The sequence below is a fragment of the Narcine bancroftii genome, chromosome 13 (genome assembly GCF_036971445.1).
Source record: "Narcine bancroftii isolate sNarBan1 chromosome 13, sNarBan1.hap1, whole genome shotgun sequence".
NCBI lineage: Eukaryota > Metazoa > Chordata > Chondrichthyes > Torpediniformes > Narcinidae > Narcine > Narcine bancroftii.
Window position 1 is genome coordinate 72,537,048 of NC_091481.1, and position 15,089 is coordinate 72,552,136.

At 49.3% G+C, this 15,089-nt stretch overlaps 1 protein-coding gene across 1 annotated transcript in view; it reads left to right on the plus strand.

Annotated features, from left to right (window-relative positions):
* Window positions 1-9,238, plus strand: part of LOC138749030 (myocardin-related transcription factor A-like) — a 158,484-nt gene extending 149,246 nt beyond the window's left edge. The window contains exons 17-18 of the transcript XR_011348374.1: window positions 1,960-2,125; window positions 9,116-9,238. The gene's annotated coding sequence lies outside the window, so the exon portion shown is untranslated. The remainder of the gene's footprint in view (window positions 1-1,959; window positions 2,126-9,115) is intronic.
* Window positions 9,239-15,089: the final 5,851 nt, after the last annotated feature.

A 15,089-nucleotide genomic window follows, 5' to 3' on the forward strand; every position in this document is an offset into this window, starting at 1 on the left:
TGAGTGGGTGTGGGTGGACATGCGTATGGGTGTGGATATGGGTTCGTGTGGATGTGGGTGCATGTGGGTGGACGTGCATGTGAGTATTTGGACATGTGTGTGGGTGCATGTGCGTGTGGGTGGACGTGTATGTGTGTGTGTGGATGTGGGTGCGTGTATATTTAGGGGCACGTGTGTGGGTGGATGTGGGTGTGTGTGTATATTTAGGGGCATGGATGTGGGTAGATGTGCGTGTGGGTTCACCCTGCTGTTTAAATTTTTCTTCTCACTTTCTCACTGGTGATGTCTGCATGTGATGAGTGGTTCTGGACATTGCCCCGATGGTGTGTGTTGCGGGCGCCTCTCTGTGATGTAAGGTGTTCTGCCAGGATCAGTTCTTGAGCCGTAGTGTGTATTTATGGTGTGGGTGAAAATGTCAATGGGCTGCTTGGCAAGTTTGCTCTCCACATGAAAATTTCCAGAGTTGACACAGCAAGGAGGTTCATCCAAAGGATCCATTCAAAATTAGTTTGGAGAAATGGGGGATGCATCGCCATACGGTGCCAGCGACGGGTTCGAATCCTGCACTGTCTGTAAAGAGTTTGTACGTTCTCTCGTGTTTGCGTGGGTTTCTGCCGGGGGCTCCGGTTTCCTCCCACCATTCAAAATGTACCAGGATTGGGATTAATTGGTGTGCTTGGTAACCTGGGCTTGGGGGCTGGAAGGGCCTTTTACCAAGCTGTATGTCTAAATTTTTTGGGCAAGTGTGAGTCAATGCATTTTGAGGTCAAATGAGGAACATGAGACAGTAAATGACATGACCGTCAGGGCATTGAGGATATGGGGGTGGACGACCATGGATATCTGAGATATTGGTGAAGACTGTCAGCATGTATGGCTTCATCAGTTGTGGTGCTGAGCTTAAAAGTCGGAAAGACATGTTGAAGTGCATTTTGGGGTGTTTTAGAGTATTATGTGCAGTTTTGGTCTTGTGTCACAGGAAGAAGCAGAGACTTTGGAAAGGACGCAGGAGACTCACCAGGATGGGCTGAATAGCCTGTTTCTGCTCCTATGTCTTATGGTCGTGGATACATTTGGTGAGGAAGCCTCCACTGCTTCCTTGGGCAGAGAATTCCACAGATTCTCGACTCTCTGGGAGAAGCAGCCCCTCATCTTAAATCTACTCGCAGAAATCTATCACCTCACCTACTGGAGGAAACAATTTTCCAACTTCTCTGTCAGATCCCTCATCATCCAAAACCCCAATGTCACTAGACTAAATATATCGCCAAACGATAACTCTTCCCTCCCCAGAACCAACCTGGGGAACCTCCTCTGCGTTGCTCACCTTTCTTCAAGTCAGGAGACTGGAACTGCACACAGTTCTCCGGACACACCCTCTCCGGGAGCCTGTACAGTTGCACCAGAACCTTGTAAATCACATCCCTCCAGCAATGAAGGCTGATGTCCCAATGACTTGCTGCACCTGCAAACCAGCTATTTGTGATTCATGCATAAGCTCTACCTGGTCGCTCTGCACAGCAGCACACTGCAATCTTTCACCATTTAAATAACAGATATACCATCTTTCTTTTACATTGGGTCACTTCCTCTAACTCATTGATGTGTCTTGTGAACAGGCATGGGTCCAGCCCAATCCCCTTGGCACTCCACTAACCACTGCCAACCAGAGAAACTCGGTTACTCCAACTCTCCCCTCAACTGGTTCACCGATCCTCTGTTCATGCCAGAACATTACCCTCATCTCCCTCCTTGTCTCACGCAGAAGACTTTCATAGTCTTTTCCATGGGGGGTGTGGCAAGATGGCGGAGAAGGAAGACATATGTTCCACCTCTCCCCAGCTGGATCATTAAATACCCAGTTTTTAAAAAGTGTAAAAGTGATTAAAAATAAGATTTACAGTTATTTAAATAACAGTGCTTTATGATGGCATCTAATGTGAATAGTTTAAACCTCAGCTTCAGAAAAAAACTACCATATAAAAGTGCAGAAGAATTGAGGCCTACCTGCATAGCTGAATCCATGGAGTCGTTGTTAGGAGTCTTCAAGCCTCAGAGGACTCCAGCCCATTCGAGCTTGACTCCGGTGCTGATCCTGCATCTGCAAGATGGCGCCGGCACATTGGTGAGTTCCCCCCTCTCCAAGTTTACAGGTAAAACCTTACTAATATACTTAATGCTAATAAAGATAAAAATTCTTACCAGGTAGCAATAAGGAGACACCTTGGGAGAGTGGCCACAGTGGCGAGCAACATTGGCTGGCTCTTTGCCCTAGTGTCCTGGTCAGGCCCTCGGCGTAACCCAGCTCATTTCCACGCCAGTGTCCTGGTCAGGCCTTTGGAGAAACCCATCTCACCTCCATGCCAATGTCCCATTCAGGCCCTCGGTGCAACCCGGCTCACCTCCACGCCAGTGTCCCATTCAGGCCCTTGGCGCAACCTGGCTCACTTCCACGCCAGTGTCCCGGTCAGGCTCTTGGTGCAACCCAGCTCACCTCCACGCCAGTGTCCTGGTCAGGCCTTTGGAGAAACCCGGCTCACCTCCACGCCAATATCCCGGTCAGGCCATTCAGGCCCTCAGCACAACCCGGCTCACCTCCATGCCAGTGTCTCGGTCAGGCCCTTGGCACAACCCGGCTCACCTCCATGCCAGTGTCCTGGTCAGATCATCGGCACAACTCAGCTCATCGCCACGCCAGTGTCCCGGTCAGGCCTTTGGTGAAACCCGGCTCACCTCCACGCCAGTGTCCTGGTCAGGTCATCGGCACAACCCGGCTCACCTCCACGCCAGTGTCCTGGTCAGGCCCTCAGCACAACCTGGCTCACCTCCACGCATGTGGAGACAGTGAAAAGAACACTTGTGCATCGAGGGGCATCACTAGTTCAATGGGGCAAACCTGCTCCTGTCCAACAAAGTCTCATCATTCCCCCGCAGGGTCCATCTGCCCCATCTTATTTATCTGAAATTTGATTGATTTGTTTCATTTTTTTGCCGGTTGTTTTTAATTTCTCGAAGCTGGATAATGGGATTCTACTGTAATTCTTTCTTTGGCTTGGCTTCACGGACGAAGATTTATGGAGGGGTATGTCCCCTGGATAATGGGATTCTACTGTAATTACTTTGGGTATAAATAGTGCACACTTGGAAGGCTGGTGGTTAAGCATGGATTGAATGGCCTGTTTCCATGCTTTACCACTCTATGAAGTTGGCTGTTTCCTGAGGTCTGGGTAAGGATACTCTCAATGCCCATCACAGCCTCCACAGACCAGTTCCTGATGGGAGGAGAAGGATCCATCTCTCAATATGAGCTGGTTAACAACTGGAGGAATGAGTTACCTGGGTGGTATCGGGGAAACGGGGTCATTCGGTAAAAGTTGGAGGCAATGACCTCTCTCCCCCAACTCCCTGCCTTCCACCTGAAGCGATGGTTCTCCACTTTCCTGCAAGAACTTCCTGGGAGCCAGAGTGTCTCCATGGCAGCAACGTTTGCCAGAGGTTTGGCAGGATTGACTTCTGTCCCCGTGTACACTCTCACAAGAAACACTGGAGAAGGAGCAAGGATCCCAAGGCCAATGTGGCAACAACTGGATAGCTGGTGGGGTCAGTGACAGTGAGCTAAATAATGAACTACTTCCAGGGGTTGTGACCAATCACAACCCCCAGTGCCAATTCGAGTCCTGGTGCTGATTGGGAGAACCCCCCCTAGGGTCACCCACTTTGATTGGGAGACCCCCCCGGATTACCCGCTCTGATTGGGAGACCCCCCCGGGTCACCCGCTCTGATTGGGAGACCCTCTCCCCCTGGTCACCCGCTCTGATTGGGAGATCCCTCCCCCCCCCCCCCGGGGTCGCCCGCTCTGATTGGCTCTGCCCACAGAGCAAGATGCGAACACAGGCAGAGATCTCTGGGAACACTCAGCAATTCGAGCAGCATCCGGGTGTCAAAAACCTGAACCATTTCTCCTTTCGAGCTGCCGCCTGGTACACTGAGTGTTTCCAGCATTTCCTGTTTCTGTTTCGAATTTACAGCAGCTGCAGGTTTTTAGTTTCCCTGAGACGTGAACATCATTTGGAGCTATTGGGACAATCCAGAGCCAGCACTTGTCTTGGTGATGCCCACAGAGCCTTAATAATTTCTACAGATGCCCCATTGACTGCAGCCTGTCAGGGTGTGTCACTGCACGGGGATTGGAACTGATCCGCCCAAGACCACAAGAGGGCTCAGACCATCTCACAAGCCTCCATCTACTCAATCTGTCGTTCCTGCTGCCTTGGTAAAGCCGTTGACATCGTCCGTCTCATCCCAATCTCGGCCATCCTCCCAGATCTAGGGAAAGTTCCTCTCTCACCTTTACCAGGCAGCTGAATAAACCTTACGCTCGAAAAATGGCATCACCTTTGCTGCGTGCCAACTGGTCTGACTCCACTTTCTCAATGTTAAGTTTAGATATGGTAATAGGCCCTTTCGGCCCACAAGCCAGTGCCACTTAATTAACTGACAACCCCCCAGAAAGTGGTGTGAGTGGAAACTGGAGCCCCCGGAGGAATCCCACACGAACCTGGGTCACTGGCGCTGTAACGACTTTACACTGCTATGTTAACCCTACTCCTGTACTGCGCCTTACTAGTACTTATGTATGGCACGTCCAGCTGGGCTGCTACAAAACAAACTTTCTCCCTGCGCTGAGGTACATGTGACAATGAATGAACTTGAAGTGATTTTATTCAGTGTTTTGCTTTGGAGTGATTTTGACACTTTGGGCAGAAAGCGGGGAAGTGCCAGGGATTCAGCAGGCAGGCCCCATCCGTCCAAGGAAGAACCACAGGACGTATGGCCACTTGATGGGGCGAAGTTGCCGTTTAAGGATGTACGGCGACCGTTGGTGCCCCGATTTCTTCAGGATTCGTTTCTCGTTGTTTTTCCACACTTCACACAGCAGCACCTGGGAACGGAAGTGGGGGCAGAGTTAGGGTCTGACAGGGAAATCCCAGCCACAGCAACGAAGGACAGAAGTTAATCCGTGTTAAAGTAAAACACTATGTGGGGGAGAAACTCAGCAGGTCAAACAGCATAAAGCAGAGATAAAGAAACTTCACTAACATTTCAGGCTTGAGCCTTTCATCAAGGTATGAGCAACATGTGGGCAGGGGCCTGAATAAAATGGTGGGGTGAGGAGCACAGACCCACAGGCAGGAGGTAAAAGGTGGATCAGGGAGGGGAAGGGAGGGAGAGCGGGGAGTGATACAGCAGAAATCAGAGATGTCAATGCCAGTGCCATCTGGCTGGAGAGAGCCCAGACAGAAAATTAGATGTTCCTCCTCCAATTTATTGGAGACCTTAGTTTGGTCGTGCACGAGGACAGATGTCAGCGCGGGAGTGGGCATGGAACAGAAATGGTTGGCCACTGGGAGGTCTCTGGCCATTGATACGAACGGAGCGGAGATGCAGCATCTGAAGGTTGCGGACACAGCTCCCATCATCATACAAACCCCCTCCCCTCTGTTGACTCTATCCACACTTCCTCCTGCTGAACTAATAGTTGGATACCGGATGACACTGGACCACAAAGATTTTGCTCCTGCACACGTTTGAGTATATTTTATGGTTTTGGGCTGCTAATCACGAAAATCACCTTAAAATGTTCCTGTCACGTACTGTTTTTTAAAGAGGTAACATATTTTTGTGATTTCCTGTCATATTTTACATCTACTAGTATAATGCCCACAAAGCAAGCTGTTTCGGTCAGTCCAAATGTTGTGTTAGGCCTGGGCATGCATGGAAGGCATTTAAAGATGTTGCTGAGAATTTTCTTGGCAACTACAGAAAATCAAACTACATCCAGCTGATTAACAACATGCTTCAAGGATACAAAACCATGAGATGCCACACGTTACTGAAAATTCATTTTCTGCATTTGCACTTGGACGTCTTCCCTGCTGATCTTGGTGCCGTCAGTGACGAACACGGTGAAAGATTTCACCAGGATATTGTGATCATGGAAAAGTGATATCAGGGCAACTGGAATCCATCAATGCCAGCCAACTGTTGTTGGACACTGACACGAGAGGCATCAGATGCTGAGTACAAACGAAAATCACCAGCAAAACATTTTTAGGTCAGTCGAACGAACGCAATGTGTCAGCGTCATTATGTGATTAAACAGGATAAATTTAATAAAAGTTAATATAATGTTTCTCCAACTTCCTACATGATGCAGCAAATCTGAAAATATCTTTGTGTTCAGCTCCAAGTTGTCGATCATAATCCCCAATTTGTTTTCAGGAAGCTAAACCTTTTGGAAAAAATTGTTGTCCGGTGTTATCAGAGGTTTACTGTAAAACTCTGAAATGAAAAAAAATCAGAGCCTGTTTACCCGAGGACAATTCCTCAACAAACCTCTGCCCCACTGATCTGTGATTCTGATACAATAGATTCTGGTCTGTTTGATTCCAGGTTTATATTTGCTTTTTCAATTAAATCCTTCTGCAGAAAGTAAATGAATGAGCATATACTCACGCGTGAATTTTGCAAGCCCTCGCTGTAATCTTGTGTCATCTCTGAAGATAACTTGAACGCTGGATAAAAACAAACAAGGTGTCCATTAAACATGGGTGGTGAAAGAGTGAGGTAACCACAAAATGAAGTCATTAGAATGTGGTCAGCTCTTGCCAGCATTTAATGCATCACCTTGCATCTCTTTTTTTTTTTTTTTTTTTTTTTTTTTTTTTTTTTTTTTTTTTTTAAATTTTTTTTATTTTTCACACCATAAATCACATTAGCCATGATATACACTATTTCTTTTCACACATATACAGTGACTTTTTCTCCCCCCCCCCCCTTTCCTCCCAAACCACCCCCCCACCCCCCCCTCTCATCCATTTTAGGTATACAATCTAGGTTGCATTAAGCCAGTCAGACAATGTTGTCATTCAACCAAATTACACCAGAAATTCTACTGAGTCCATTCTTTTCTTTCCTTCTCCTTCCATCAACTTAGGTAATGTTTGTCCCCGGTAGGTTTTCGCTATTGTATTTAATGTAAGGCTCCTATACTTGTTCGAATATTTCAATGTTATTTCTTAACCAATATGTTATTTTTTCTAATGGAATACATTTATTCATTTAAATTTGGTAGTTTCTTCCTTTTAATTTGGTTATGTATTCCATTAATATTTAAAGACATATAGTTCAGCGTAGCCCTTTTATATTTTGTTTATCTTCTCTTTCCGTTTTTCCATCATTACCTTTCCTCCTTTTCCATTTCTGTTTTCTTATTTTCAACTCTTTATAAGACAACATTCCTACAACATCTAACATTTTCCTTATTCTCCTATTTCTATCTTATTTATCCCCAATCTCCCCTTCACCTCCTGAGTTGTCCTTTATCCCTTGTCGGACAACCACATCTCCCCTCTCCATTTGGATTTGCGAATCCACTCGCAAGCGTCAACTGATTTTGCAGTGACCACCTTGCATCTCTTGACGCTGCTCAGTACATTGTTCTGTCACTCTCCTGTGGACCTAGCTCCTTTTCCAGATTTTGAAATGCTGACCCAAATAAACCGTCCTCAATAATCGTGCACAATATTCCAATTTTAAGCCTTGTAGTTTTCCTTAAAACTTTTGGGTTGTAGTTTGAACAACGCCAGTGACCCGGGTTTGAATCTTCTGCTTTCTGTAAGGAGTCTGTACGTTCCCACTATGTCTGCATGGGATTCCTATCCAGTTTCCTCCCACCCTTCAAAATGTACTGGGGAGTGTAGGTCAATTAGGTGCAATTTGGTGGCATGGGCCGAAGGGCCTTGTTACTGTGCTGCAGGTCTAAAATTAAGCATTTTTAAAAATAATTAAACCTTTCTTTTGAGATGTTAAAGGTATGAGAAGAGGCAGAATTTTAAACAGGGCACAAGGACAGAGAGATCTCGGCACAGATGGGAGAAGCAGACCAGGTTTTGAAAGTGGTCGAAGAAGTGTGCAGATGCACGGAGTGCAGGATTTTGGGGTCATACAGTACTGTTTCAGCCACAGTGGGAGTGTTCTATCCCAGTTGCGGTGTCTCACGGAGATAACAACATGTCAGGGGTGCAGAGAGATTTACTGAAACGATTGCAGGGATGAGAAGGTCAGACTGGAAGCAGGAAATCAGACCACATTATTAAAAAAAAACTTACAGGGGCCAGTAGTGGCGGATTAACCATTACGCTGAGTAGGTTTAAGACTTGGGCCCCTGCTCCCTTCTGGATCCTGAGAGCAAAATAAAATGGTTTAATTGAGTCTACACGTGAGTACACTGTGGTGATATGTAATGACACCACTACGTCACCAGGGGTCATCCCGGTGACCTTGTCTATAAAGCAGTCCAGAGCTACAGTCTAGCCTTCCAGGTTTGTCTTGCAGAGAGACAAGACCTCTTGTAATTCCACCACTAGGTCACCAGGGGTCATCCCGGTGACCTTGTCTATAAAGCAGTCCAGAGCTACAGTCTAGCCTTCCAGGTTCGTCTCGCAGAGAGACAAGACCTCTTGTAATTCCACCACTAGGTCACCAGGGGTCATCTCGGTGACCTTGTCCATAAAGCAGTCCAGAGCTACAGTCTAGCCTTCCAGGTTCGTCTCGCAGAGAGACAAGACCTCTTGTAATTCCACCACTAGGTCACCAGGGGTCATCCCGGTGACCTTGTCCATAAAGCAGTCCAGAGCTACAGTCTAGCCTTCCAGGTTCGTCTCACAGAGAGACAAGACCTCTTGTAATTCCACCACTAGGTCACCAGGGGTCATCCCGGTGACCTTGTCCATAAAGCAATCCAGAGCTACAGTCTAGCCTTCCAGGTTCGTCTCACAGAGAGACAAGACCTCTTAGTGTACATATTAGTTTATTAAAGCTGTCTTATACTCGCACTGCTGGTGTGGTTATTGTCAGTACCATCCACTGTCCATTACAGCACAAATCAATCACACTGCAATCTCGGTGGTGAGTGGGGGGTGAGGGGTTGGCTGCTGCTGGGGTGTGGGGTACCCTCCGCTTTCCTCCCTGACCCACGTCGATGTGGTCAGTGGTTCTCGATCTGCAGGCACAGTCCCTTCCTGTCTAACCTCCTTCACCCTCTCTCCACAGCCCACACCAAGGGCCTTGTTGGTCACCTGTAGAATCTCTGAACATTCCGACCAAAATTCCGATCACCCACAACGGGAAGAGCTTCATGGCAGCCACACCTAGAAAAACAAACACAAACCACAGGTTAGTAAACGTCTTACACGAGACCTTGGACTCACCAAAAAAAATTTCAGTTTTTGTTCCTGAAAGAGATCGGAACTATAAATGATAGTTGTTCCAGTCCCAACCGTCTCCACCCCTGTACAGTAAATCAGTGGAGAGGGAGAGTGGAATATGGGTTCCTGGAGACTTGAAGGGGCAATGTTACTGGGGAAGCCAAGCTGAGCACTGAGTCAGCAGGATTTCCAGGTCAGGAGACAGTGGATTGTCACAGTTTCCCTCCAAGTTAGAGGGATGGAGCAGGGAAGTTCTGCTGTAACTGTGCAGGGTCCTGGTGAGGCCACATCTGGGGAACTGCATGTGGTTCTGGTGTCCTCACTCGAGGAAGGATGGACTGGCTTTGGAGGTGGTGTGGGGGGGGGGGGGTGGGTTGTCACCAGGTTGATTCAAGGGATGAGGGGGTTGGCCAATGAGAGATTGAGTTGTCTGGGACTAGACTCCCAGAATGGTGCAGATAGAGGGAGGGAAGTTGTTTCCATTGGTGGGGCGATGAGGACAGAGCCTCAAGATCAGGGTAGTAGATGTTTCGGACCTGAGCATCTTCACTCATTTTCTTGGTTTGCCAATCAGTTTTCTAAACTCATCGATCTTCAATCATGATTTGATGATGTGACCCAAATAATATTCCGTTCATTTACACCGTGCAGGTGATGTATTTCTCCTGCTCTTCCTTGTGGTGCAGCCCCCGACCCGAGATAATACCCACTCTGCATATCAACCCCTCATCCATATGTCCTTTCACTGCCAGTTAGAAAAGAGATGAACATGCAGCCAGTGTCATAATCCCCAATGCCTCTCTGACCTTCGTGCTCAGATTAAAAAAAAACATTTTAATTGCTTTAAAAAGAGAGATTGCACATTCAGAGCCCCTTTCCATATCTCAAAATGTTAAAAGTGACCACGTCCGATGCCCGCAGATCGAGGGATGGACAAATCCACCCCATTCACTCAAATAACAGTTTTCCCCAAATGATTAACTGATCAAAATTGTTCTGAAAATCTCCCTCCTCTCTCCCTCTCCCCCTCTCCTCTCTCCCCCTCTCCTCTCTCCCCCTCTCCTCTCTCCCCCTCTCCTCTCTCCCCTCTCCTCTCTCCCCCTCTCCTCTGTCTCCCCTCTTCTCTCTCTCTCCCCTCTCCTCTCTCTCTCCCTCCACTCTCTCCCCCCTCTTTCTTCCCCCCTCTCCCCCCTCTCTCTTCCACCCCCCTCTCTCTTCCCCCTCTCCCCCTCTCTCTTCCCCCCTCTCTCTTCCCCCCTCTCTCTTCCCCCCTCTCTCTTCCCCCCTCTCTCTTCCCCCCTCTCTCTTCCTCCCTCTCTCTTCCTCCCTCTCTTTCCCCCTCTCTCCCCCACTCTCTCTTCACCCCACCATCCTCTTTAGCAAACATGAAATAACGTTTTGTTCTGAGGATGGTGACTGCATGAAACTCCCCAGCCTGGTTATGGGACTGGGGGAGCTCCTGGGGTTGACACCATCTCCTGTATCCAGACAGGAGAGGGGATCATTTTGTCACTCATGGAGCAAAATCTATTCCCCGCTGATTGTAACCCATGCACCCCATAAACTCTCACCCACCCTCCCCCCAATTCTTTCTCTCGCCCCAACACTTGAAGCCAAAAAACCTATAAACCAGGGGAACCCATGGGAGTCCAGCCCTGACACGGAGAGCTTGCAAACTCCACCCAGACAGCACCCAAGGTCAGGATAGATCCTGGGTCTCTGGCACTGGGAGGTTGATCAAGCTGACAGCAACCAAAGTTTGTTGAAAGGGTGAAGGACTCCTGGCAGAGAATGAAGGAGCAAACAGTTACCTTTGTGTCGAGAAGAGGCCGTTTTTTTGCGAGGCGTCTGCTCTGGTTGCGGGTTTATTTGAGAGTGGAGTGGCACTATTTATCAGCAGATTAATTCAGGGTGGGGAGTCTGCCAGAGGCTGTCAATCAATTGCAAAACCAATCAAAGCCGTGTTCCATGCAAATCGTTTCAGCCCCGGTTCCCTTTCACACCACAAATCCCAGGTTCATTTCCCCATCAGAAAATGGCCAGGTACGTGTGGATGCCACCTGCAACCCAGAAATGGCCACACTGTCCGGTCAGAGGACAAGGTTCAAATGCTAGAGAAACTCAGCTCGTCAAACAGAATTTTGTCGGAGTAGTTGTGGGTTTGTAAACTGTGTCAATGGGAAGCTCGTCTCCTGAGATGGGGTCAGAGAGATCGAGAAAGGGGAGAGTGTTGTTGGAGATAGACGGGATGAATTTGAGATTGGGGTGGAAGTTGACGAGCTCTGTGTGACTTGCTGAGTTTCTCCAGCTTTGTGTTTTTACAGTGTTTTACTCCCAAGGTTCGAATGCTGCTGGGTGACCGTCACTCCTTGGGGAGGGACCGCAGCCTCAAGGCATCGAGGGGCTGAGACAGGTGGGTGTCGTAGAAATTAACTCATTCTGAGTTTATTTAACATGAAAACATTTCAGCAGGCAATTTCAGAACATGTTTCAGCCTTACAAAACTCATATTTATACAAGGAAACAGTCAAGCTGGTGTAATTTAGATGTACAGCACAGTAAAAGGCCCTTCCAGCCCACGAGCCTGTGCCACTCAATTAACCTACAACCCCTGGTATGTTTTGAAGGGTGGGAGGAAAACGGGGGAAACACCTCCAACCCCACTGTAAAGGCGTTGTGTTGCTACACTCACCCCACTGCCCATTCTTTCTTACGTTGCCCCAATCAGTGTCCAATAAATCCCATGTCCTGTTTATTTTGACTTCTTGGCACCGCGCTCATCAGCCAAAGCTGCACTCAGCGAGCATCAGGAAGTTAAGTTCAACGGTCACGTATCCCATTGTACACGAGTTCTAACCACAGTGGGAAAGTGAGGGGCTCCCAACCCCAGGGGCCACATCAGTGGGGAGGGTACGAATTACCATTACAATGCACAGTAACAGAACAAAGAGAGACCTTGAACTGATTCCTTTGGATATTATTTTGATTGAGATTAAAGTTTATTTTGGGGGAAAAAAGTCCTCAGTGAGAAACTGATCTGGCCGAAATATGTTGGTCTTAGAACATAGAACATTCCAGCACAATTAAACCCAATTCAACCCCACGCGGCCAAATGACACCCAATTCAACCGCGCGCGGCCAAATGACACCCAATTCAACCGCGCGCGGCCAAATGACACCCAATTCAACCGCGCGCGGCCAAATGACACCCAATTCAACCGCGCGCGGCCAAATGACACCCAATTCAACCGCGCGCGGCCAAATGACACCCAATTCAACCGCGCGCGGCCAAATGACACCCAATTCAACCGCGCGCGGCCAAATGACACCCAATTCAACCGCGCGCGCGGCCAAATGACACCCAATTCAACCGCGCGCGCGGCCAAATGACACCCAATTCAACCGCGCGCGCGGCCAAATGACACCCAATTCAACCGCGCGCGGCCAAATGACACCCAATTCAACCGCGCGCGGCCAAATGACACCCAATTCAACCGCGCGCGGCCAAATGACACCCAATTCAACCCCGCGCGTCCAAATGACACCCTATTCAACCCCGCGCGGCCAAATGGCACCCAATTCAACCCCGCGCGGCCAAATGGCACCCAATTCAAACCCGCGCGTCCAAATGACACCCAATTCATCCGCGCGCGGCCAAATGACACCCAATTCAACCGCGCGCGGCCAAATGACACCCAATTCAACCCCGCGCGGCCAAATGACACCCATTTCAACCCCGCGCGGCCAAATGACACCCATTTCAACCCCGCGCGGCCAAATGACACCCAATTCAACACCGCGCGGCCAAATGACACCCAATTCAACCCCGCGCGTCCAAATGACACCCAATTCAACCCCGCGCGGCCAAATGACACCCAATTCAACCCGATTCAAACCCGCGCGGCCAAATGACACCCAATTCAACCCCGCGCGGCCAAATGACACCCAATTGAACCCGATTCAAACCCACGCGGCCAAATGACACCCGATTCAACCCGATTCAAACCCACGCGGCCAAATGACACCCGATTCAAACCCACGCAGCCAAATGACACCCGATTCAAACCCACGCGGCCAAATGTCACCCGATTCAACCCCACACGGCCAAACCACACCCGATTCAACCCCGCACGGCCAAACCACACCCGATTCAACCCCGCACGGCCAAACCGCACCCGATTCAACCCCGCGAGGCCAAATCGCACCCGATTCAACCCCGCGCGGCCAATTCGCATCCGGTTCAACCCCCCGCGTGGCCAAATCGCACCCGGTTCAACCACCCGCATGGCCAAATCGCACCCGGTTCAACCACCTGCGTGGCCAAATCGCACCCGGTTCACTCCCGCGTGGCCAAATCGCACCCGGTTCAACCCCGCGCGGCCAGATCGCACCCGATTCAGCCCTATGTGGCCAAATTGCACCTGATTCAACCCCGCACAGCCAAATCACACCCGGTTCAACCCCCCGCGTAGCCAGATCGCACCCGGTTCAACTCCCCGCGTGACCAAATCGCACTCGGTTTAACCCTGCGTGGCCAGATCGCACCCGGTTCAATCCCCCGCATGGCCAGATGGCACCCGGTTCAACCCCGTGTGGCTAGATTGCACCCACTTCAACCCTGCGCGGCCAGATTGCACCCGGTTCAACATCGCGCAGCCAAATCGCACTCAATTAAACTACAGGCCCGTACATTTTTGAAGGGTGCAAACAGACATAGGGACGAAAGAAAAATAGAGGGTTGCGGGGTAGAGGGGTTTTGCACATTTAAAAAAAAGAGTATATTGGTCAGCACAACATCGTGGGCTGAAGGGCCTGTGTTCATTGAAACCAAACCAAGCCCCAGCAGATGTGAGAAGAACGTACAAACTCCTTCCGGAGAGCACGGGTCGCTGGCGCTGGTTACCAGGAGGCTGTGGTACCATGGGTGTTTGGGACGGGTTCTGCCAGAGGAGGACGTTGAGGCAGGGACTAGTGCATTGTTTAAGAATATGTTGGGCAGATTTGTGGATGGGATGGGTCTAGTCCAGCTGTTCTCAACCTCATTCTGGCATTTCCACCTCAGGACTCTGCTCAACATTTATGGCCCCCTTCCTGTGAAGCAGTTGTTTAGTGGATTTCTTCCCTAATTTTCTCCAACTGACTCCAGGAAAAAAATATTATGATTTCAGTCCCTTGCCCCCCCCCCCCCCCCCCCAAAATGTGCTGTGGTTCACGGTGGGATCCGCAAGGTCCTCATTGGGATGGTTTAGAGGGGAATGGGCCAAATGCAGGTAGGTGGGACATTCTGGGTGACATGATGGGCCTGTGTGATTCTCTGGGCCACCAGTAACAAAACTTGGCCTTGTAAATTGCAGGTTTAATCTCATCAGGTGTGTAAGCTGTTGAGCCACTGGGGTGACGGTTAAGAAACTGCTGGAGGAACTCACTCAGCCCTGAGAGGGGCTCTGATCCAAACCATCAGGAGTGTGTCTTTATTCCTACAGAGGTCGCGAGACCGTCCAGACATCTCCAGCATCTCTCATTTTACTACAGTCACAGACTTTTGTGTTTCACCCACAAATGGTTAAACCCCTCCTCCGCATCTATCCTGGCTTCAAAGCCAGCTCTTGTTCAAGTGATTTGTAACACAAGACGAAGCATCTGAGAGATTCAAGTGGGACCACAGGTGCCAAATGAACGGAACAGGCCGCCCAGGTTTCATGAGGTCTCTTATGTTGGCTGAACGCACCTGGGTCCTGACACCTCTTAATGCCTCACTAATACATTTCAAAGCTGCGATGGCCTCACCAGCCCTTCAGCTGAATCCTCTCGTCTCATTG